We start from the raw sequence: 26585 nt of genomic DNA on the forward strand, positions 1-26585 counted from the left end.
CAGAAATCAGCTAGAAAAACAAAGCCAATAATTTATGACATTCAGATGTTAATTCTGACAGTTTTCCTTTTAGAAAAAACCTGTTTATGTTCAGTGCTTTGATTTAGGTTGTGAAGATGAACTGAGCTAACTGTTTATTAATTTCTGCTTATTAATAAAATACTAAATGCATTGCTTGAAATGCAGACAAGCAAGCTAGTCCAGGACCAGAGATACATGAAGAGAAATATGTCTTTTTGTTTTCAGTGAGATGCTCTTATGAGGCAGTATAAAATGGTAGATAAGAGCATGGTTTTGAAGCCAGCCTGCCTCTGTTTCAATTTTGTTTCCACCACTTACAACCATGTGATCTGGAACCATTTACCCAACCCCTCTATTTCTCAGTTGTCTTTATAATAAATCAGAGATAACAATAGTACCTGTCTCACAAGGTTGCTCTTATTGAGATGCAATTGGGATCTTATTGGGATGATAATCTTGCTGATGTTTTTGGTTCAACCCTGCAAGCTTTTCACTGCCATCTTCTTCCTCCTGCTCCATCAGAAAGCATCCTACTCCATGCCTGTCATTCCTGCACTTCCCTCCTCCTTCCCCTAAACAGCCATTTCCTCAAACTCATCTCTCTCTCCTCACTACCTAGGTCCAGCCCAAGACCTCTCTCCATTGTGATCCTTCCCAATTCTCACACCACCATCTCCCCACCTCATCTATCTCCTCCAGCTGAGGATACAGATATATAGGAGAGGTGTATTTGTAGGTCTCAGAACAGAAGTTCGAGAGGACATGATCGAATGAGGGAGGAGCAAAGCAAGGAAGAAGGGCTGGATCAGTGGAGTGGACATATGGAACAGGAGGGAGGAGAGTCAGAAAGGCAGGGTCCCCAAGTGAATGGGATTCATCCTCAGAGTCACTTGGAGGAGGAAGCATTAACCCTGATCTGTTTTCTCCCCAGGTTAGTGCTTCTCTTGTCTTACTCTAAGATCTTAGGTGAATGCCTCATCCCAAGTGTCTGGAAGAAGTAATTAAACCAAAGTTATCTGTCTCTCTCACAGATAAAGGTGGCAGGCAAGTCTGTCACTTTGAAGAGAAGGTCCTCTAGTCTCCAGCCTTCACCAATCTTGCAGCATCATCTTGGCTGTATTTGGGACGTGGGAGATAAGAATACTCTGTTTCTTCTCTATGAAGCACTGGCTCTCTGGCTGTAGACTAATTTAGATTATAACCTCCTAGAATCGTGCCTAACAGGGCTGCACAGGAAAAAGCATAAACTGTGGTGTCAGGTAGACATAGGTTCAGTGTTCAGCTCTGCCACTCACCAGCCACATGACTTTGATCAAGTCATTAACCTCTGAGTTTCAGTTTCCTCACGGGGATTGAAATCTCCACCTCATAAGTTATAGGAAGAATTAAATGAGATGATGTGTGAAAGCCCCACAACACTATGAGACTGTGCCAATTTGTTCACCATTTGTAGTTCAAGGCCTGGCACAGAGTAGGCCCTTGATAAATATTTGTTATAATTGAATGAATGAGCAGTTACCTAACAAACCTTTGTCTGGGCTGATTCTGGCTGACTGTAATGATACTCTGCCCAGACACAGTCCAAAAACAAACAAACAAACCCTGCATCAAATCTACAGATAGTGGGACTAACACGCCTGGGAGTCTAACATGCCTGGGAGATTGCATCATGTCCTACGGGCTAAATGGGGCTTATGTGAAACCAAAGTTTCAATAGTATTGATTGTGCCCACTGAGGAGTTTAATATAGTGCTTCTCAGACCTTAATGTGCCACTAAATCACCTGGGGACCTTGTTAAAAAGCAAGTTCTGTCTGCCATCCTTCTGTGCCGTCATAATGGTGCACATGAATGTCCCGGCTGATACTCTCAAGTGCATTAACAATGCCAAAAAGAGAGGTAAACGCTAGGTTATTAGGCTGTGCTCCAAAGCCACTGTCCTGCAGTTTCTAACTGTGATAATGAAGCATGGTTATATTGGCCAATCTAAAACCAGTGTTGATCACAGAGCTGGGAAAATTGTTGTGAACTTTACGGGCAGGTTACACAAGTGTGGCGATCAGCCCTAGATTCGATGCACAACTCAAAGATCTAGAAAACTGGCAGAATGAGCCTCTCCCATCCTGTCAGTTCAGTTTCATTACACCGATAACCTCAGCTGGCATCGTGGACCATAAAGAAGCAAGACAAAAATATAGTGGGGGTGGGGGATCTTGGGGTTCTTTTTCTAGAGATATAATACATACATGGAAATAAAATGCCTCAACTGGAGGGGGTGAAAAAAGCAGGTTCTGAATCAGAAGTTCCAAGTGGAAGTCTGACAAGCTCCCAGGCGATGCTGAGATTGCTGGCTTGGGAACCTCATTTTGAGCAGCAGGGGTTGAATACAGGGTTCAACAAACTTTTTCTGTAATGGGCCAGCCAGTAAATATTGTAGCTTTGTGAACTGTACGATTCCTGCTGCAACTGCTTGACTCTGCCAGTACAGAAAATGAGCGGCACAGACAACAAGCAAACAAATGGGCATGACTGTGTTCCAATTAAACTGTATTTACAAAAGCCAGGGGCAGACTGGATTTGGCCTGTGGGCCATAGTTTGCCTACCCCTGATCTAACATAGTTAAAATCAGTATATCATTCTTGTAATGAACATCAGGGAGCTTGCCGCCTGAGCACCCAGTAATTCCCTCTTACACGGTAACTTCCCCTTCCTGCAACTCCACCTCCCCCGACCACCCACAATCCACACGATGCCCGGAGCAGAGCACCCACTGCCTGGTTCTCACAATAGGACTCTGCCTCCAGGCTCCAGCAGATTGGTTCAGGGTGGTGGCACGACTCCAAGGGGCATCATTCACATTCTGTTCCACAGAATGTTGTGCTCTAGGGGTGCCCTTTACATAGAAAACAAGATGAGGGCATCTGTGAGCTGTGCAACTTGGCTGAACTGGGCACCTGACTGAAGCAGGCTACTCATAGTCTTTCCTTAAAATTCTAGAATTGAATCTTGGAGATTCTTACTTCAGTCTATCTGTCTGTTCTTTCGAATGAAGGATATGTAAATGGAAGTTGAGCTTTTTTTTTTTTTTAACGTGTTGATTGGGATGCAGAGAAATTTAGTAGCAAGAAAGAATGAGCAGATATTCAGAGAGAAACAATGGTGAGAGCTGGTGAGACAGCTTCCTGGGTTCTCTATGGCACTGCAGTCCTTGGCTCCAGGCCATCCCTGAGGTCCAGCTGCATCCTTGCCCTTGGGTTCTATCAGAGGACTTTATATAAATTCATTTTTCTTTTGCATAAATCCAGTTGAACTCTGTTGCGCGCAAACTACAGTCCTGATAGCATTAGCAAGCAACAAAAGAGTTCTTCAATAGAATTCAGATTTGATAGGATTTTTTTTTTTTACAAAAATCAACATACAGATTATTGCGGGGGCACATGTTTTTGTTTGAAATTGTACCTCCTGACAACAGAGTATGTGATATTTCATAAACATTAAAGTATATCTGCATTTTAATGATCTACATAGTAATTTAAATCATTTTGTCAGTTGTGTAATAATTCTCAGCCCCTTGCTTTGGTTAGGGTTCAGTGGCAGAGGAGAAAAAAAAAAACTATTCCTTTGGGCAGAAAGGGATTTAGTGCAAGGTATTAAATGGCTTACAATATTTTTAGATGGACTGAGGAAACAGACTCCAGGTTGATCATCCAGGAACAACTCTCCAACCCACCCTACAGAACTCGGCTGTGAAGGAGTCTGCTGCTCCTGCCAAGAACAGGAGACTACCTGCTGAATCAGGGGAGTAACCACTCGCAGGCACTCACTCTAGAATCATGCCACCTTCTCCTGATCAGGAATCTACATGACAAATTATGGAGCCATCACCTCTGCTTCCAGGTCCAGATCAAACTGCTTCCCTCTAAACCATCAGCACCAGCAAGACAGATGCCTCAAACTCTCCCTCTTAACTCAGTTCATTTTCAGGGCCCAGGTGAATACATTTGACTGAAGGAACCTAAGACTCATTCAGGACCCCAACAGCAAAGGAGTCTGGAAAATGCAGTTTTAAACTTTTCAGTCTGCATTCCAGGAAGACACACTGTAATGAGACTGGAACAGATGTTGAGTGAGACAGTCCACAGAATTAGCCACACCCCTAATTGACCACACAGTTATAAAACAAAAATTATATTTTTGTGAGGAAAATGTAAACATGAGCAAATAAACAATAACACAGTGGTTCAATTGCACTTGTCAGATTGATGCTACATAATTCAGATCTTCCCTTTATTTGCCAGATAGTGTTAGCTATGTATTCATTCCTACTTAGGCAACTGGAACAGTTTTTAACATCTCAATGATTACGATGAGTAAAGAGATTTATTCACTCATTCGTTTACTCAACAAATACATTTTGAATGGCTGCTCTGTGCCAGGCATTGCTTCTGTGTTGCCGCTACAAAAGGGAACAGCAGATGTTACATCATACCAGGTCAAGATTCCCTACAAAAATTCCCTTTATCCTCTGTGAAGCTGAAAGGTTTCTGGGGAGGGAAGGAGTCTGTTGACATAGGCAAAGACAAAGAAGTTGTGATGGTTGATGACCCTAAAATATTTGGCCTCTTAAATCCAAAAGGTGCAAACATTTGGTCCAATATACAACGACAAGTAAGTCAACTTTATTGACTTAAAAGCTATGTAAAAAATCTACATTAAAGATTTATTTAAAAAACCCAATCTTGACCAAAATTTCACCATGCTTTGATGATCCTTAAGAACTCTGCTTTGTCTGCTTCACTTTTATGCTAACTAATCCTTGGTAGTATGCAGTGGAAGAGAAACTATAATTAATCTTTCCTCATACTGAAATCCCTCAGTTAAATGCAATCTTTTAAGGCTTACCTATTTTTGCTGACTTGTCTGTATTCTTTGTTCCAGTTCATACAGATGAAAAAGTCTATAAAGTAAAATACAGAGAAGATGCAACAGAAAGTTTCAGGCACCTATTAGAATCATTACTGATGTAATTAATGCCAAACCAGAAAGAAAGAAAAGGAAAAAAGAGAGAGAGAGAGAGATAAAGGAAACAAAAAAGTGTCCATGAATTTGATGATTAATTCATTCATTCTTTACTGAAAACCTATTCTATTAGTTATCTATTGCTGCATAATAAGTTACCCCAGAACTTTGATGCTTAAAACAATAATAATCATTTGTTATCTCTCACAGGGAGCAACTTGGTGGGGTGGTTCTGGCTTAGATTCTCTCATGAGGTTATAGTCAGATGGCAGCCAGAGCTGCAGCTATCTGAAGGCTTGACCAGAGCTGGAGGATCCACTTTCAAGGTGCCTTCCTCGCATGACTGACAACTTGATGCTAGTTGTTGGCGGGAGGCCTCAGTTCCTCTCCACGTGGGCCTTACCACAGGGTTTCCTAAGTGACCTCACAGCATGCCCTGACTTCCCCTGAGCAAGTGATCCAAGAGGAAGAAAGCAGCAGGAGGAAGCTGTATTCTTTCTATAACCTCAGAAGTCATATACTGTCACTTCTGCCACATTCTATTTGTCAGAAGCAAGTCATTAAGTCTGGCCCACATTCAAGGGGAAGAGAATTAGACTTCCGCCTTTGAAAATGGGAGTGTCAAAGCATTTGTGGACCTATTTTAAAACCACCACACCTATTATGTGCAAGTACTGGGATACCATGTGTGTCAAACAGACATGGCCCTCGTGGATCTTACAGACAAGAGGAGGAGAGAGGCTTTAACTACATTAGCATACAAATTTAAAATTACAACTGTGATAAGCTCTGTGAAGGAAAAGTACACAGTGAGATGAGAGATAATAACAGGGGAGCCTGGGGTGTTTTAATCAAGATCTAAAGGATGAATAAGAGCCTTCTAGGCAGAGGAGGGCATGTGCCCCTGAGGCAGGGAAGACCATGTGAGGATGGAGGATATAAAAGGTGGCTGCAGTGTCTGGAGCAGAGTGCAATGAAGTGAGAGGAGGCTGGAGAGGGAGGAGGGGACCTACCACAAGTTGGCCTCTGGAACTGAATGTAGATGCACAGGGCCATCGAACCCCCCTCTGCGTGCTACACTCCCATGTGAAGCTGCAGGGGCCACAATACCATATTGTTGCCAAATCACCACAAAAAGGCTCTCAACCATGCATCTCTTTCACCAAGGAACTCTCAGGACAAGTCCCATCCAAAAGTGTCACCCTACCTTTGTAACTCTCCTTCTCACCTGTTCTCTATATCCCCTCAACTGACCCAGCACTCCGTCCTGGCTCTGCTCCCCAATCATTCCTTTATATCCTCCTGAGCTTCCATTCTAAAGTCTACAAATTCCCTTAGATGCTTACACCCCCAAGCTTTTCTTAGACTGGAATTTTCTACCTAAACTGAAGCCTGGTGGTACCTTGGGAATACCACATCCCATCCACCCCCCATCCAAAGCTTCCTCTCCAACATGTTGTCTACTAAAAATTGGAAGATGAGAATAGTACTGTGTACAACTTCCAGACTTTTACTACCTCTCCCTCTTTTAAAAGAGACATTATGAGGCCTTTGAAGTTTCACTCCATCCAGGTTTACCACCATCTTCTCTTTCCCACAAAACTGTCATTTTCCAACCTCTTGGTCATAACATGTCATCCTCTGAAGACTCTGGCATGTGATTCAAGGCTTCCTCTTCTTTATAACTCCTATCTCCTTTCTAGGTGGTACCAGTACCCACACAGCTAAGCCTTCAAATATCCTGGGCTCTCGGTTTCTTTGACTTCCTTATTGTCATGACCATTTTCTTCATTCCATTTGATCCTCCCATGTCCATGGTCACACATGGACCTTGTCATCATTGGAATCGAATCACATCCTAAATAACGCTTTCAAACACCTCATTCTTGAGAGGACAAGCATCAAAATGCCCTTTCATTCCAGCTCATTTAAGAATGCCCATAGAAGCCATTCTTGGCCTTATCAGGACCTCCAACTTACTGACTTTGCCACATTCTGTCCATCAGCACTCTCCTATGTTCCTTCATGCCTTAAACGTGGTTCATCTTTGTGATCATTCACTTGTATTCTTGACCTCCTGCCCCTTTCCCCTGGCTGGAAAACAAATCTATCCTCATGGGCTCTGGAGCCTGGTTTCTTCCCTCTTACCTTCTCAGAAAGGTCACTCTTTCCATTATCCCCTTCTCCAAACCCTACCCCATCTCCTGCATCTTTAACTTCTCCCTCTATAGCACAGACTGCTAGTTGTTCACCAAACCCATTTCTTATTCTTCCTAGACTAAATTTCCCAACCTCTCTGGCAGTTAAGTATGGAGGATGGCTCTGTGTGACTGATGTTATCTGTGCCAACATTATCTGCGCTGAAGTAATAGCTGCTTCTTCCAGACCAGACACATACAGACGTCCCATGGGTATCATCCACATTCTTTCCCTTTCATGGCTTGATGCAGACAAGCTTGGCAACATAGAAGTCATGTTGAATATGGGTGAGCCACAAGATGTAGGAAGCCTAGGTCCTGAATCACCTAAATCACTGCTTTAGATTTTAAGTTATCAAGACATAAACTTCTATCATGTTTGAGCCATTATGCATAATTAGGAAGGTTTATATAGCAGCTCATGTTATCTTAACTAATACATCTTGTACTGAATTGTTTCCATCAGCACTCAAACATGGGCTAGAATCCTCCAATTAAAATAGGAAATCCCTCCCTTGATCCAATACCCCTTCCAGCTACTACCCTATCTCTCTTCTCCCCCAACAGCCAAGTTTCATCCAGAATTGTCTTCTCATACTTTCTCTATTTTCTCCATCTACTCACTCTTTGATCCTCTCCAACGTGGCTTCCACCCCTACCACTTCACCAAAATTTCTTTCACCAAGGTCACTAGTAAGGTTCACATTGCCAAGCCCAGTGGACATTTTCCAGTGTTCATCTTACTAGATCTCTCAGCAATCTCTGACTCAGCTGGACATCCCTTCCTTCTTGAAACACTTTCTCTTCCTTTCTGTGGCACCACACTCTTCTGGTTGGTCTCCCATATCTGCACCTACTCCTTTACTTTCTCCACTGCCAGCTCATTTTCCTTGACCTGGACTCTAAATATTTTTATTGCATTTCTCACTCAGTCTTCTTTCTCTATATATACAATTCCATCTACACCCATAACTCTGAAAACTAGCTATATATCAATAACTCAAATCTGTCTTCAACCTAGCCCTTCCTTCTGAGCTCTGAACAGTCTGTCTACTTGATGTACTCTACTTATTCATTTCATGACATGGAAGACAGAACAAGTGTCCAGGGCCAGAGAAGTGAGAGTGAATGCTTGTGTGTACAAATCGGACAGGAGGGACAGGGTGGACTGGGAGTGGAGAGGATGAAGAACCTGGAGAATACACTGTTTTATAGCCTCTGGAGCACGCAGCCTGGATGGGTCAGTCTCCTTTAACGGACAAATGAAGCAGAGACACAGTAATAGGAATTTTGCTTCATCCTTTACCTTTAATGCCTTTCCTCTAGCTCAGAGAACTAATTCAGCCTGCAGGTTAGACTTGTAAATTCCCAGGAAAGAGGTAAATAATAGAGAATGCGTTTTTTAACCAGAAATTTGGGAAATTTTTTAAAATATATGAAATCTTTTTTGTTGGGTTATGAACATAAACTTGTGTATAATTTTATTTGTTCAATATTATTATATTTTATATATTATGTTTTAAAACATTCTAAATTTAGAACATAAATTACAAACTCATTCACTTAAATTATTTTAAATATAAAAAACAGAGCCTACAAGCTGCAGAACTTTCAGAATGAAGTATTGTCTACCAGTTAGAAAAAGCAGGCAAATTTTACAAATATAAGACGATGATGTCAACTTAGCAACCACCCTGAGTCCTCTAATCTGCTGGGGTTACTCTTTAATATCCAGATAAAGATTACCCAAGACACTGTCCCACAGAATGTAGAAGTTTGTGCCCTCCTGATGTTTTGTATAATCCTTGGGAAGGACTTGTGTCCTCCTCATGACTGATTGTCCTGTTCTCTAGCTCACAATGACTTCTTTGTTTTGCTCAAGATTCTTACTTGGACATGGTCTTCCCATCTTTTCATTTTTTCTCACTGTTCCACCCAGGGTGCCCCCAAACTCCAAATTCCTCTCACTTATTGCTTCCTCTGGTAGATCAGTTCTGTTCTCTTCATCTCATATCCTGCTCTCCCTGCTGCCCATTCCACATCCCTCTCAAGAATCACTGATTGTCTTCCTCAACAAAAAGAACCACCTATCTGTGCCATGAATGCTGTCTCTCTCCTGAAAAGGAAAATAAACCATGATTTTTTTCTGAAGAGCAATTTTTTCCCACTCTACAGAGAAAATCATTCCTTTAACATCAACATGTGCCTCTGTGCCTCAGCATATACTGTTCCCTCTGCCTGGAACACCCCACACACTTCTCCCAAACCCCTTCCTGGCCCACACATCCTACGCAACTTCAAGATTCACTCAAGCATGACCATCCCCAGCACCTGGTATATGTCTGCTAACTGAATAAATACCTTAATAATGTCTTTTCAACTCTCAAATATGAATGGCACTCATTTCTAGAAAAATATTCAGGAGAAATAAAGCAAAACTGAATTGGACTTCATCTAATGGGTCTTATATTCTAAGCTACTACTATCAGTTTCTGCTTCTGCTCTTGTATTTCTAGTTTGTATTGGCTTCTCCAAGTTGAGGGTTAGCCATGCTGCTCTTTCCTTTCTGGTGTCCCTTTACTCCTGTAATTGATGTATTTCCAGGATGGAGCATGATGCACATCAGAAACCCACCTACCTCCCTGTGGTCTGCATACCACTTTCAAGACCTTTCTGGCAGGTTGTCATTTAGTCAACATTTGTGGGTTTGCATTTCTGCCTCTGCAAGTGGAACAGTGACTATTAGCCTACAGCACAGTTCTTCTGTTTCTTAAAAATTCTTCTCTGGATCATTTGGGAAAAGGTTGCTTTCACACAGTAAGAGACCAATTTAGAAAAAAGGAACACACATTCATTCAGATTCAGTCCTAAGGTGGAGACAGGTAACAATGCAACATGGCAGTAGCATTTGATAGTCACTTATTGTGCTGTTGGTTCTATTTACCTATAGCATTCTTATGTGCATTGCAGGTTAGCAAAGCAAATGTCTCATCAGCCCCAGTCTTCTGCGAAATGTTCTGTTATTAAACCATAATATATTGGGTGCTCTGTTGCTTCCCTTTTCAATACCTTATAAAAATTATTTTGAGGTGTTATCACAAGCTTATTATTTCCTGTTCCTGAAAACATTTCATCTATCTGTACAAGACACAGAGATTCATGCCTTTTTTCTCACACAGGTTTTATTATCTGGTCATAATCTGACTTTAAGAGATGTTTGTTCAAACTCGACTGTTGAGCAAACAGGAGACTAACACAAGGCAGCTATTACTACACAGGCTTTGGAATCAATAAATGCCTCTGCATATTGGCTGTGACTTTGGACAAGTCATTTCAATTCTATGAACTCTAGGATACTATTTTATAAAGTGGGAGGGCCGTATAATAACAATTTCAACTAAGGACTGTAAGAATTAAATGATTTTAGACTTGTGACAAAGTTAGCATAGAGCCTGAAACACAGCAAGAGCTCAAGCAGGAGTTACTATTCTACTATCAGTACTACTACTACCCTTATTACTATTCATATTACTATTGTGCTTTTAGGATCTGAAAAATTCCCACAGCCCCCTCAAGGTTCCTTGTTAGTTTTGATCAGTGGTGTCTGAGGAAAACGTGTGAGTTGGTAAATATTCTATTTTCATATATGATTTGTTCATAAAATCTTATAAAAAGTCAAATGTCAGGGGGAGGATATAGCTCAGTGGTAGAGTGCATGCTTAGCATAAATGAGGTCCTGGGTTCAATCCCCAGTATCTCCATTTAAAAATAAACAAACAAACAAATAAATAAACAAACTTAATTACCCCCAAAGAAAAAAAGAAACAAAAAAGGTCAAATTTGTGAAAATGTAATTTTCTATTTATCAAGGAAGGGAAAGATATCTATTCTCAATAAGCAAATACATATGTATTTGTGTGTATATATATATAAAAATAAATACATATATAAAATCTCAAATTATATCTCTGTTGAAATATATCTCCAGCATTTTTAACCTATTCTTTAAATTTTTCCCTTTCAAATCAACACAAAGTGAACTGAGTTAACACCAAAGGGCATCCAAATGAGAATAAAGTCAGCACTTTCAGCTTAACCAAACGATAACCATTTTATCTCACTGCAATACGTTTATAAGACATATACATTTTATCACCACTATCAGTAATTTCACTTTTCCATTTCCATTTATCTATTTGCTTGGTGTTGTGTGATGCATCAAATGTTCACTTCTCAGCACATGTGATACATTCAAAATGTTTATATTTAGAGATATCTAAGTGTCATGTACAGAAGTACAGGTTGTAGCTAAGTCAAGAACTACTCCTACTGCTCTTCTGACAATCTTTTCTAAAGTTAATGCCACTAATTATTTTGTTAATGGGCAATTCTTTTTCCCGATGCTGATGTAAGGAAGCAGAGGAGACTCCTAGGCAGAGAATACTAGGAAGAGCAAGAGCAAGAACATCACGTCTGTAGCTACGAAAGATTTTTAATGTGTGCAGCCAGCACGAGTACCTGAGGTGGTGGCTACTCAAATGTAAATTGGAACTACATATTTCATGAGCCAGTATTTGCAAATGCCTGGTCTGGATTAAGGTTTTTTGTCTCTTTCTTAGAAAATTTTCAGTTTGGAAATTTTTTGGGTGGAGGTAGACAATTAGGTTTATTTATTTATTTATTCTTAGAGGAGGTACTGGGGGTTAAACCCAGGACATCATGCATGCTAAGCATGCGCTCTACCACTTGTGCTATAGCCTCCCCTGGAAATGTTTTTATACCAGAATCTCCCCAGTCCTCCCCTGACTGTATATACAATGAGGTCACAATAACAGATATAACCCCAATTGCACTGGCTCAGGCCCACATGTAAGTCTGGAGGCAGCCAGACTGACAGATTACCTAGAAGACTGGGTTACCTGTGAAAGTCCTGGTTTATTAAAAGGTTACAATGGGAACAAAACGGGCAGTGGAAAATCTGAGTGTGATGGCAAAAGCATGTGTACTGCTACATGAGAGGGTGGAGGAAGTTCCAGCTTAAGGGTATGTTGTAACAATGCTGAAAGGAAATTTCCTTTGTCTAGTCTTTTGTGACCCCCAGATCCTCATGGTTCGGACAACCCAAACTTTAACAAAGTTTCAGTCTAACCAATTGAAATAAGGCACTACAAACTCCTCCCCCAATGTATGCCATGTCCTCTCCTCTTCACTCACCCAATTCTCCCCAACAATACCAAGTTACATATTAAGAAACATAATAAAGAAAAAAACACAGCAAGTCATAAACTCAAACCGTAAGTAGCACTAACTTTTAAACTCAATCAAGAAACAGTTTGCAAGAGGTTGGTGTCCATCTCTGGCTGGGAGGTTTCCCTAACACCAGCTTCTGGCACAGAGGATGATGTCCCAGTAACAAACATTTCTGGCCTGAAGGAGTCTCAAATATGCTAAGTCATCACCACTGCTCCAAGAGGCATCATGACTCCTGCTAGCATACAAAGGAACCAGAGCCCTCCTGTGCAGAAGCCTTTCCCACTTGAGAATAATACCTGCAAACTATCAAAGCTAAAAGCTGACAAGATAGGAGGCAAAAATCCTGTGAGTGGGTTATTGGAAATAAGAGTGAAATGCACCATTTGCATCCATTGTATGCATTGCATTGTTACATCATCCTTGCATACATTGATTCCCAGACCCATATATTCTGGCTGTGGAGGAGAAAGTATCATATAATCATCTCTGAATCAGAGTATATACTTCAGCCTGTAAGACAGAACGTCGTCACTTAATAGTGTTGTCTCCCAACTGACACCAAAACTGAGTCTTCAGTAAGACATACCATCTTTTTATCAGGCTAGCTACTTCTAGGTAATGGTATATGTAGTGAAACCAATTAATCCCCTAGGCTTGAGCCCAGTGACTATGGACAAAATTCATGACAGTGGATAAAGCATTCTGAGAGGCTACAAATGGTGGAACTGGCAGTAGCATTAGGGGAAGGGTTGGAAAACCCATATGCATAATATTCTATTCCCCTAAAACAAACTTATGACCCCTCCATGATGGAAGAGATACAATATATTCAGCCTGCCACAAGGTGGCTGGCTTGTCCCTCCAAAGAATGCTGCCATATTGGGGACTCAGTGTTGACATCATCTATTAGCAGTTTAGGCATTCAAAATAGCAGTAGTCAAGACAGCTTCCTTAAGGGAAAGTCCATGTTGTTGAGCCCATGTAGTTTTCATTCCTATGGCCACATTGTTCATGAGCCCATTAAACAAGCCCTGAAGTGGCTGATGAAAGGGCATAAATTTGCTCCAGAATCTTAGAGGTCTATACTGTGATTCTCCTATTGGTCCTTCCCTGAGATTTTATTCACATCCTCTTTGCTAGAGACCCTTGAGTGTCATTGGATCTGCTGGATCATAAGGACCAAGTAGAAGAACATCTTATGCTACAGACTAGACATGTTGCAAAGCCTTTTCCTACTTGCTGTGTTCCCCATTTGAAACTGGCAGCCTTATAGTTCCAATGCAAAACATGGTATATATATTGCCTCCAAAATCCAAAAAGGTCTACCAATTGTTGTGACTCTTTTGTCATGGTAGGATTAGGCATCATTTTGTCTGTCACCTTGGAAAAGACATCTCAACATGCTCCATTCCATTGGATTTCCAGAAACTTCATGGAAGTGGCAGGTCCCTCAGGTTCATCTCACATTTTCTGGTTTGCATCTATCTTATTAAGGCTTCCAAATTAACTGCTACTTTCTGCTCATCAGATCCAATCAGCATAATGCCATCAATGTAATGGGCAAGAGTGATGTTTTGTGGGACATCAAGACAATGGCGATCCCGGCTGACTATACTATGGCAGAGAGATTGAGAGCTGATGTAGGACTGAGGCAAGACCATGAAGGTGTACTGCTGTCATTGCCAGGTAAAAGTAAACTGTTGATGGTTGTCTTTGCAACTTCGTAAGGGGGAAAAAGCATTAGTTCTCTGTTGATTTGTTCTGGTAAAGATACCCTTTATAATGGAAGTTGCAATTGAAGTCACACCCTAATTAAGTTTATTGAAATCTACAGTCATTCTCCAATATCCATTCCACTTTTGCCCAGGTGAATTAAATGGGGCTATTCTAACATCAACTGTATCTCAAATTTTTTTTTAAATGATGACTATTAGGATTACTGTCTTTAGCTATACAGATGATCTGTTAAGAATGCTCACAATTCTAAAGTTTTTGAAATAAAAAATTTGCAGTTTTTCCTTTAAAAAATACAATAAAATAAATGGGGATATTCTAGACATCACCAATCTTGCATGCTTCAAATCTCTGGTGTTGCACTAATCTCTGCAGTTCCCCCAGAAATGCAGCATTGTTTCTGGTTTACTATCTTCATAGGAAGAGGAAGTAAAAAGGCCTTCGATTTAGCTGTTTCTACCATAATGACCTTATCCCATGGATATTAGAGCCAATGCAGGAATTTTGCCTCTGGTCAAGTATGCCTATTCCAATTATTACTTCAGGAATTGGGGGAATTACTATAGGGTGGACCCATGGACTGACTAGTCCCATACATTAGTGGGTCACAGTGGCATTTTGGGCTTCCAAGAATTAATAGCAATTCAAAGGTAGTGTCAAGACATCCACCAAAGGTCTGAGTATTTCCTTTTTTCCTGTTCTGTCACTCTAGCAAATGACATCTGGTATCTTTAGAAAAGGCTCAGGAGGAAGATTTACATCATATATTTGTGGCAATTCTACATAGTTCTTCCACAAAGGGACTCAGCCTCCCCTTCATTCAAGGGGCTCTGGGCTTGAGAACTAGATTAATTCTGGAAGTTGGATAAGAGGCCATTGTGGTGACTCAAGACAGGATCTTTCCCTCCAGGCCTAGAGTCCATTATCACAAAGCAGGGCAAAGAAGGGTGAATTTGGAGTGGGAAGCAGTAAGTTAATATTTGGCACCTTCTTTTTCAACATTTTGAGTAAGCATCCATCTATCCATCCATCCATCTGTTTCATTTTTTCATCCAATACTTATTGAATAATGAGTCAAGAACTATGCTAGGGACTGAGGATATAAAATGGAATAAAAATTGGTCCCTACTCTTACAGCATATGGCTGAACAAGTAGCTTGTTTCTTCAGGAATGATTGGATGCTCATGAGAATGCCCACTAAATTCCTGGTCTTCTAGGCTGAGTCAGCAGAAGGGTGGAAGCATGTCTTATTTATTAGAAATTATGGCTGACAACTAGTAACAGAGATCTAACTAAGGTGGCTGGCACAAATTTATTCTTTCACATAAGATAATTCCACAGACAGGCAGTCCAAGACTGGTATGCTACAGAAAGTCATCTTGAACTAGGCTTCTAATATTTTTCTGCTTCATCATTCTTTATGCAGCTACTATCTTCAAAGATAAAAGATCACTGCTGGCACTCCATGTCAGAGCTCTGTTCAGGGAGAAGAGGAAAGTAAGGGAACTGAAGTTAAAGGGCTTTCTTGGAAGCCGTATGCTTATATCTCATTGGCCACCCCATATTCAAGGGGGTTAGGTGCCCAAACCCCCACAAAGGCTCCAGAGTAGTGGCCCTCATCTGTCAATGTGAGGACAGAAGGGCTGGTGTGACCCCTGGGCTGCTGTCGGTCCGGGGTTCCTGTCCTCCTGTGCTATATGTGAGGCAGGATCTGTCAAGTCAGAGGGGAAAAAAAGCCGTTTAAGAGGGAAAATGATGGCATTTGGTGATGGATTGGGCACATGGTGAGGGAGAGGCTGAGGTCCCAGGTTTCTGGCTGATACAACTAGCTGGGCAATACGTAGTTCATTCACACAGGAGATACTGGACAAAGAAAAGGTGTGGGAGAAACTGTGCTCAGCCCTGGGTATGCTGAATTTCAGGTAAGACACTCAAGTGGAACTAGCCAATAAGCAGTGGGGTACGTGGGTTTGAAGGCAAAGGGAGATATGGCCTGGAGATAGATATTTGGAAGCTGTATCCAGGGCCAGTCTATCTACTAGGCACGGGGAGGTGCATTAGAGTTCCACAAAAAATGCTTTAATATCCTTTAAGTCAGAAGAAAAACACCTTTTAAGTTAAAGATGTTTTAATATATTCCTCTTTATACTGGTGTAGTCGTAAAATATAATTTTAAAAAATTGTTCTGTAGGAAGGGGCCCACAATAGTCATAATGCTGCCCCAGTTATATCAGTAAGGTTGCTTTCTACCAGAAACATCAGAAAGCCCACTCTCAATGGCTTCAGCAGCAACACTATTTAATTTCCCTTGTTCAGCATTAGGGTGGCCTCCAGGGATGGCAGACTGAGTGCCCTCAAGGACAAAGACTCCTTCCAGCTCTCCACTCTGCCAACCTTGCTGTTGGCTCCATCCCCAGCTGTTAGCACAACAGCTGCAGTAATTCCAGGACACATCCAACGTTTCCAGGAAGAAGAGCCACTGTCACCTCCAGTGGTTCTCTCCTAGGAGTGAGAAAACCTTTCCCAGACACCCCTCAGCAAATGTCCTCTTAGTCTCATTGGGGATATCCCCATTCCTAAACCAGTTACTGGCAAGAAGGATGGAATTTATAATCAGCTCAGAGTAGTCATCTGGGGTGGAATGGAGGTTAGGGAGTCAATCATAACGCCTTCTCTAGAAGTATTCTGTAGGACGTGGGACTTGAAGCCAAAAGCATGGATGAGCTCACCCAGGGAAGAATGTTCAGAAAGAGAAGCACAACAGACACAGGAGCTTCAACATCCCTATCTACTGAGGACTAAAAGAGCAAAAGTTGTATCAGTTATGGTTCCTGCTACAGAGAGGCTTCCTGTCTGATGGAAGAGATGCACCATTAAACACAGCTGCAAATGAACTAGAATGTGCGAGCGAGCTGGGTTGAAGTCCCAGCTGTGTGTTAATACCTGGGTGACTGGGTAGGTTTCTTAAACTTTCTTGCCTCAGCTTCCTCCCTGTATATAGTACCCAATACACAGTAAATACTGAATAAATGTAGCTATAATTGTTTTTTTATTATCCACATCATTATCATCTTTAGGTGGTGGGAAGCCATTGGAAGGGAATTAATAGGCAAGTGTCCTGGTCAGATTTGTGTCTTGCTAACATGGCTTGGACAGGATGTGCTCTGTCCCTGCTCTGGGTGTCCTCTTCACTAGGTCACTATGAGTAACTTACTGAGTTTCCTTCTGGCTGCCCCCAGGAGCTGAGCCCCACCAGACTCCTGCAGAACCCCAGCAGCATGTCCACAAGATCTCTGTGTCGGTTTTAGCTGAGCTCCTGTGCCTTGGAATCAGGATGAATTACTGTCCCTCCTTTCACCCCTGTCTGCTTGCACTGTTGCCACTCAAAGAAATTAATCAGGTTTATTAAGCATGACCTCTCTTTTGTGAGCCATGCTCCGGGTCTGCTCATCTGTACCTGTCTGCTGCTCTCCTAGCTTGGTTCCAGTCAGAGAGTCCTCACCCTTTCTTGATGCTCTGGTGGGGGCAGGGACAGGCAGCTGGGTGCCACATCTTTTGTTGTTTGCAGAGACTGATGCATTGGGCTGGATCGGACAAAAGCAGGATGCTCTGCTATACTGAGCACAAGGCCCTTTGTTGCCATGGCTGTGGAAGAAACAGGAACAAAAAGGATAAATGTTGCATCCAAATACGCTAATAATTAACACTTAGCATCATGGATATAAAAAGCACTTAATACTAAATTACTATGATCATAATAGCTACTCTGTATTCAGCCCTACTCCATATGGCATCATGGCTTGGTAGTTAAGTATCTGTGAACTGGAGCCTGACTGCCTAGGTCCAAATCCTGGCTCTGCTGTCTACCAGCTTTGTAACTTTGGGCAAGTTACTCAAGCTTCTTGAGTCTCAGTTTTGCACCTATAAAGCACAGACAATGAAAGTACACAACTCACAGAGGTATGAGTTCGTACTATGCTTATAAAGCACTTAAACATGAACTGCCACAAAACAAGCACTCAATAAATATCATATTTTTATACACCAGATTTAGGGCTTTATATACATTGGTCAGCAAATTTAGACCTCAAAACAAACTTATTACATAGACATTATTATTATTATCCCTATTTATCAATTGAGGAAATCAAGACTCAGAGAGGTTGAGTAACTTTCCCAAGGTTATTCAGCAAGAAAGCAGCAGAATCCAATGCTGACTGACCCTAAAGTCACATGCTTTCCACTGCACCAAGTCACCGTCTTCCATGAGCTCCTGACAAGAAGTCACATATAAATGTGATGGTACAGTGTTTGTGCCATTCACAAATTCCTCCTCCCTCTCATCACAGTTGGAACATACTATGTACTTTCAGAATGAAGGGCAGAGGAGTCCCATGGACAAGAAAGCTTAATTAGTGGTTTCTCTCCTTTCTGGCCCTGCTTTATGCTCAGACCCCCAGCCTTCCATGGAATGTACAAGGCTCAGTTCTCTGGCGGAAGCAGGAAGGCCAGCTAGGGAAGAGCAAGACGTGACCCAGCTCTCGGGAAGACTTGCTCCAGCAACACATGTCTGATGGCTTAGCTCGCAGAGTGGAGCCACAGGGCAGAACCTGGCCACAGGGCACCAGGTCACACCAGTGCCAGGGGCTAGCCCAGTCTGGGGCCAAGATGGTCCAGGACAGATCTTGCACCGCAAAAGTCTTTGGACATACCAAGAAAATAAAGTGAAACTGTACAGCCCAAAGCACCTCCCTGCCAGAGAACTTAAAATTCTTAAGGGATGTCTACATTTTGTTTTTTTAAAGGAATCCCAGAGTCTGGCTTATTACACCTCCTGTGGAGCAGACATCTGGCTGCCAGACCAATAAGTGCCATCAGGGCTCTGACCACTGCTCAGCCTAGTCAGGTCTCTGCCCGTACGTTTACACAACTAGTCAGTCTTCTGCTCATACTTCTACATAACCAACTCTTGTTTAATATTCAAAAGCAGCTCAATTCCCAAACAACCATCTGGGCAAAAATAAAACTTACAAATATCTCTGGAAAAGAGAGGCAGTTGGCTGTATCATAAATTGCAACCATTCACTGAGCCCAATCTTTGGGCAAGGCACTGTGCTTAGCATGACCCTTGTCACAGCCCCCACCCATCCCCACCTCTCGCTTCTTGAGTTTATGGCCAGCTCCTGATGACCCCTCCCCTGTGCCTCTCCCATGTCCAGATGTCCATTTGCAACAGATAAGACCTGGCTAGGTTTATCCTGGACTTGGAAACATAGCCCTGGCTCCTCTGTGAATACATGGCCTGGTGTCAGGATGACAGCCTGTGAAAGGGCCTCCCTGGAAGTCCCCAGACTATGCCCACACCTAGTTCAAGATGACAGAGCCCTCTCTTGTGTGGACAGGCAAGCTGTCAATGCTATGTGGGTCCCCCACTCCCCACCAGGCCCTGAGCACAGACCATTTTCCTCAACCCTTTCCACCTATACCTGCTTCTTGTCTCCTACTCAAATCCCTGGGGCTGTGATGACAAGAGAAGGAAGGAAATGGCAAGGCTATAGACTCAGTGAAAACAGCAGGAGCTCTGTAGTTGGACAGACATGCATTTGAATTTCACCATGTTACCTAACAGCTGTGTGACTTGGGCTGGTCACTTGAGCTCTCTGAGTCTCAGTTTTCTAATCTCTGAAAGAAAAATAATCTTCTGTATTCAGGGTTTCTGTGAGGATTAGAAAAGATATGTAACAGGTATATGCAGAATAGATAAATGAGATTATACTGTATAGCCCAGGGAGATATATACAAGATCTTGTGGTAGCTCACAGCAAAAAAAATGTGATGATGAATATATGTATGTTCATGTATAACTGAAAAATTGTGCTGTACACTGGAATTTGACACAACATTGTAAAATGACTATAACTCAATAAAAAAGTTTTTAAAAAAGATATGTATAAGTGTGTTATGCCCAGTGGCACTCAATAAATGGTAGCTATTGTCAGACATCTGTTGGTTTCCTTATGTTCATTTAAAACATGTATACTTCCTCTCCCTAAATTCTTAGAACCACCAGGCTACAGGGTCAGCCCACCAGTGGTGTTGCTGTGAGGGCCCTGACTAGGTTGGAGCTAGCTCTCCCGCCGGGTCTAGACCTTAGTCCAGTGAAGATGTGGGTGTTTCAACCCCTCTGCCCATGGTTGGGTGATAACCCTTCCGATTTGCCTGGAATTGTCCCAGTTTTACAACTGAAAGTTCCACATCCTGAGAGCACTACAACTCCAGTCTTGGGAAAACTGGGATGGTTGGTTACTCTCTCAAGGTAGCTGACCCAGAACAGATGGAGAAGGTGTCAAACCTGGGGGAAGCCGCTAAGCTTCCCATAACCCTTCCCAGCTTGCTGGATGGATGGGCCAGGCAGGGAATCAACCTCGCTGGTCTTCCTAGTTTCCCTGCCAAAGCCTGGTTAAACTGAGGACAAGGGTGACACCTTCAGGTTGTGTGAAAAACTGCAGGATGGTAAGCATCCACCTGGCCCTTGAGGCCTCAACTGATTCATTAATAAGTATTCATTGAGCTCTCCACACGTGCCAACCCTTGTGTTAGGCACAGCACATAAGTCTTGGGGGTCTTGGAAGGCATTCTCAAACAATTTATGCTGAGACCTACTGATTGAGAAGGTGTTTGCCAGGTCAAGGCAAGAGGGAAGGGGAGTACTCCAAGCAGGAAGAAGCAGCAGACAAAACTCTTGGGTGTGAAGGAGCATAAAACATTCAAAACTACTTACAGTATGAAGAAGTGGGGTAGTGGTGACAACAGTTGGACAGGTCGTCAGGGCCTAATCAGCCAGGGGAGATTTTTTTGTCTTTATCCTAAGTGCAGTCAGTACTTAGGGAAGGGCTTTAAGTTGGACTATAATATAATCAGATCTGCATTTTTCAAAGCTAACTCTCGCTACAGAGTGGAGACTTTTTGGAGACTAGTAAGTCTAAAGCCAGGGAGGCAATTAGAAGGTCACTGCAGTGTCCAGGTGGTACAAACACTGAGGACCTGGACTTGGTTGGTGAAGGGGGATGACAAGAGATGTGATGGTTTGAAAGACATTACGAAGATAGACACGGTGATTGAAGGTGAGAATTGAGTGACAGTGAAGTTCAAACATGAGTTGCAGGTTTCTGGCTAGGACAACCGGAGAGCAGTGGGCAGCTGCTGAGATGGGAGCACGAGGAGGACAATGTTGGGCATGTTGAATCTGAGGTGCCAGTGGGGCATCCATGTCAAGATAGCAAATAAGCAGTTGAATAAAGGTTAGGAAGGGGGACACAAATGCAGGGTCATGTGCATGCAGATGGTAACCGAATCCTGGAGCAATACCAACATTTCCAAGTGCACGGAGGAAAGATAATGTGGCCAGAGGATGATGAGGTAAGTATGGTGTTATGAAAGCCAGGGCAAGAGTGCTTCAGAAAGAAGAAAGTGGTCAACCATATACAACATTTCTGAGGGGCAGTGAGATGAGATCTGAAAAATGTCCATTGGATGACGTGAAGATCATTAGTGACCTTAGATCCTTTTAAGGAAGAGTGATGGAGAGAAACCAAGTTAGAGTTGTGCTGCAAGTAGGAGGTGAAGCAGTGGAGAAAGCCAGTGTAGACAATTCTTTGAATGAATTAGGCTAAACTATCACAAGTTACCAGTGACAGTGTAATTAGGTACAACTCTTTTGAATGGCAATTAGAATTTATGAAAATTAAAAATACACATAGCCAACAATTCTACTTCTAAGATGTTAGCTTACAAATGTACTTCATGTCTGCACAAAGAAAGGATGTGTGCTATGACATTTTATAAATAGCTAAAGTGGAATACAACTTGTATACTCACCAACAGCGGGCTGGTTAAATTAGCTATAACACATCCACACAACAGGGTATTATGTATCCATTAACAAGAACATGCTAGGTTCATATGTATTGAAATAGATATATATCTAAGACTGGATGCTCAAGAAAAAAGGATATATATATGTCTGTATAAATGTATAGAAAAAGCTTTAAAAAGGATACACAAGAAACTCTTCATAGTGGTTACTTCTGCAGAATGGTCAGGGTAAGGAGAATTTTACTTTTCATTTTGTTCTTTCATATGGTTGGATTTTTATTGCAAGCATGTACACTGAAATTTTACATAATTTATATATCTTTAAACACTAATTTTTAATGGGCAGAAGACCTAAATAGATATTTCTCTAAAGAAGACCAACAGATGGACAATAGGCACATGAAAAAATGCTCAACATCGCTGATTATTAGAGAAATGCAAATCAAAACTATAATGAGGTATCGCCTCACACAGGTCAGAATGGCTATCATCAAAAAGTCTAGTAGGGGGGAATGTAACTCAGTGGAAGAATGTGTGCTTAGCATTCACATTCAATCCCAGTACCTCCGTAAATACATACATACATACATACATACATACATACCTAATTACCTCCTCCTGCCTCCCAAAAAGTCTACAAATAACAAATGCTGGAGAGGGTGTGGAGAAAAGGGAACACTCTTTCACTGTTAGTGGGAATGTAAATTGGTTCAGCCACTATGGAGAACAGTATGGAGGTTCCTTTAAAAACTAAAAATAGAGCTACCATATGATGCAGCAATCCAGGCATCTATCCAGATGAAAACTCTAATTCAAAAAGATACATGCACCCAGATGTTCATAGCAGCACTGTTTACAATAGCCAAGACATGGAAACAACCCAAAGGCCCATCAACAGACAACTGGTTCAAGATGTGATATATATATAGATACAGATATAGATATGCAAAAAAGGAATGAAATATTGACATTTGCAGCAAGATGGATGGACCTAGAAAATATCACACTAAGTCAAGTAAGTTAGAGGAAGACAAATATTATATTATATATCACTTATATGTAGAATCTAAGAATTAATACAAATGAATCTATATACAAAATAGAAACAGACTCACAGACATAGAAAACAAATTTACGGTTACCAAAAAGGAAAGGGATAGGGGGAGGGATAAATTAGGAGTGTGGGATTAACGAATACAAACTGCTATACATAACATAAATAAGAAACACGGATTTACTGTATAGCACCAGGGAACCATATATGAATATGGTTATATTGGATATAATCATATTCACTATCTTATAATAACCTATAAAGTAATCTGAAATATATATGTATAACTGAACCATTTTGATATACACCTGAAACTAGCACAATATTTTAAATCAACTATAATCCAATTTAAAACTAACTTTTAGAAGTTTGGCTGAACTATACAAAAACAGTTGTAGAAATAAGCAGGATAGAGGGAGAGGGAGTTTTTTTATTTTTTTCCTTTTTTTAAGTTGAGAGACATGAGGAACTCTCTCAAAAGGGAGAGAGTGAAGATATATAGGAGAGAGAAAAATCAGTAGTGGAAAATCCGTGGAAAATCTGCATATAATTTTATAGCAGGCCCTCCATATCTGTGGTTCTGCAACCCCGGATTCAACACACTGTGGATGGTGTAATACTGTAGTATATGTTTCCTGAAGAAAATATTATTTGTATATGTAGTATATATTTACTGAAGAAAAAATGGACCTACATATAAGTTTAAACCCGTATTGTTCAAGAGTCAATTGTACTAACAACTGCCAATCAAATATACTTGCTCTCACCTCAAGGCCTTTGTATAAGTAGCGTCCTCCGCCTGGAACACTTGACTCCCATCCTCCAATTCATAAAGGTGCCCCTTACCTTGTCAATTCCTACACAAACTTCTGGTCTCAACTTCCCCTGAGAAGTCTTCCGAAGTCTCCAGACAATGTTAGAAGCAACAGCCCCTTCATTTGCCTCCCTGTTTTGCCCTTGCTCCCCTCCAACCTGTTATCAACTCAGCAGCCAGACGTTCAGTAGAAATGTGGAATCTGATCACATCACCCCTCAGCTTAAACCCTCCAATGGCTTCCTATCCTCAGTGTAAAAGCCAAAGTCCTAACACGCTACAAAATTTGTCTTCTGGCTGCTACTTCCCCCTCTCCCTATCTTCTTCCAGCTGCACTGGCCTTCTGATCCAACACCAGTCCCATTCCTGCCTCAGGGCCTTTACAATTTTCCCTCTTGCACTATCACTTCCTTCAGGAATTAACTCAAAAGTCACCTTCTCGAAATTCTGACATGTTACAACATGGATGAAACTTTAAGGCATTATGCTAAATGAAATACGCCAGTCACACACACAAGCACACACAGACCGCATAATTTCACTTTCATGAGGTATCTAGAGTAGTTAAAATCATAACAGAGACAGAAAATAGAATAGTGGTTGCCAGGGGCTGGGGTGGGGTGCAGGAGAGTGGGGGTTTATCTATTGGGTACTGAGTTTCAGCTGCAGAAGAGTTCTACAGACGGATAAGGTGATGGTTGCACAACATGGACATACTTAATACCTCTGTATACTTAAAAATGTAACATAAATACTGTATTACGTGTATTTTACCACAATTTCTTTTTTAAAGTCACCTTCTCTGAGGTCTTCCGGCCACCCTTATAAAACGTCAAGGGCCGAAGGAGAGGAACGGAGTCACGCGGGGTCGGGACAGAGCCAAGGCTAGAAAAGAGGGAGCTTCCGGGGGCGCCTCCGCGAGAGGTAAAGGCCGAAGGAGCTCGGGAGGGGCGGGGCCAGAAAGGCGGGAGTTCCGGGCGCCGCTTTCTGAGGGAGGGAGCAGGAGGGAGCAGGAGGGAGCCTGTGGAGGGCGGGTCCGAGAGGGGGTGGGGCCTGAGAGTTGTGAGTTGTGGGGCGTCCAGCGCAGCTGAAGAGGGGAAGGGGTCCGAGGAACTGGAGGCGGGGAGGTAGAGGGAGAGGGGAGCAGGAGGGGACGGGACCAGGGTCAGGATTTCGGGAAAGGCTGAGTGCTCCTCAGGTAGCCGTCAGCCTAGGCTCAGAGCTAACAAAGTTGCGTGTCTCCGAGAGTTCGACTCTTCGGCCCTCCAGAGCCCCTGCCTCCACCTTTGCTGACCTTGTTATTACAGAAGGCAGATGTGTTGGGAGAGGCGTCACCGCCTCGCCTCTCCGACGCGTGCGCTCTCCAGTGAATGGTATAGTCTGGTTCTCTCCGGTTTCGACCTGCGCACCTACTCTCAGCATCAGTTGCCCCAGCAGGAGGGGAACCGCAGACGGGCACCTGGGATACATCTAGGGAAAGTTCCGGAGGGTCCTGAACCCAAGAGGACGGGAGTCCTACGTTGGTCACGGCCCAGACGCCAGCAGGACTGCAGGAAATGGAGTCTAATTCTCTACCCCCAGCTAGTTTCTTCAGAGCCCAGTATGTGCCCTGGGTCAAAGTCAAGCACAGTGACCTTGCAGGGCAACGTGCCCCAGCCAAGATCACCCTTTCTTTCAGACAGCCCCCACTTAGCCCCCAGAAATATACCCTCCTCTCTCAGGAGCAGGTGGGAAGTCATGAGCCAGTCGTCCTGTTTCTGTTCTCTCTGTCCATACCTGGGCCCTTGAGTGGAAATTCCCTCTAAACCAAAGGCCTGGAAGCACTAGAGCTGCTCTCATGGGGCCCTAATCATGATATCTGGGGCAGAACATAGCCCTTTCTTTGTCAACCCTCTCAGAGCCCTATTCCCAGAACAGCTGCCCCCAGAATCTATCACCAAAGCCAGAGCCCTCCCATTGCTCAGGCCTAGGGAGGAATAGCCCTCTGTATGCCCTGATCCCACAGTCAGGCCCAGGTTCACAGGCCAAAACCTGGATCTTTTGCCAGGTTGCTCCATAGACTACATTTAATCACAAGCCCACGAAGTAGGTACTATTATTATTCCCATTTTTACAGATGAAGAAACTAAGGCTTAGAGAAGTTAAGCATCTTGCTGAAAGTCATACAGCTAGTTAAGTGTTGAAGGTGGATTTTAAACCCAGGTCCATCTGGCTTTTGGAGTCCATGTTCTCAAATTCACTGGTCTGCAAAATAGCACCAACTGCCTTTCACCACTGCTGACCAGCTTCTGGGTACTGCCTTCCTGGCTGTAGGCCTGAACATACAGCCAGACCTCCTTTTGTTAGTCCCGTCCCCTCATCACATCCTCCCTCTTGCCAGTGAAACTCAACAGTAAGTCATTACATCAGACTGCCTAACAAAGGAATCTCTTTTGCAATGCCTAGGACTGTGGCATCTGTCCCAACTGCCTCCCCAACCTTATGCTCCATTGCTACTCTGAGGGTTTCGCTCACATTCCTCCCTGAGCTTTAGTTTATGCCATTTCCCCTGCTTGGAATGCCCTTCCAAACCCTTAAAGAGTTACCAGTTCAAGTTACAGAAGACTCCTCATTTTC

At 42.5% G+C, this 26585-nt stretch overlaps 1 long non-coding RNA gene and 1 pseudogene across 2 annotated transcripts; one reads left to right on the plus strand and one right to left on the minus strand.

Annotated features, from left to right (window-relative positions):
- Window positions 1-1858: 1858 nt before the first annotated feature.
- Window positions 1859-2251, plus strand: LOC116667976 (annotated as a pseudogene).
- Window positions 2252-15509: 13258 nt separating this feature from the next.
- Window positions 15510-26436, minus strand: LOC116667977. 2 transcript variants are annotated; one of them, XR_004324989.1, is made up of 3 exons: window positions 24767-26429; window positions 17684-17871; window positions 15510-15702 (listed from the first exon to the last, which is right to left on the minus strand). It is a non-coding gene; the product is annotated as an uncharacterized LOC116667977 (long non-coding RNA). The 2 variants fall into 2 exon arrangements; XR_004324988.1 differs by lacking the exon at window positions 15510-15702 and having other exon boundaries at window positions 17257-17871; window positions 24767-26436.
- Between the last annotated feature and the right edge of the window lie 149 nt (window positions 26437-26585).

The sequence above is a fragment of the Camelus ferus genome, chromosome 13 (genome assembly GCF_009834535.1).
Source record: "Camelus ferus isolate YT-003-E chromosome 13, BCGSAC_Cfer_1.0, whole genome shotgun sequence".
Classification (NCBI taxonomy): domain Eukaryota; kingdom Metazoa; phylum Chordata; class Mammalia; order Artiodactyla; family Camelidae; genus Camelus; species Camelus ferus.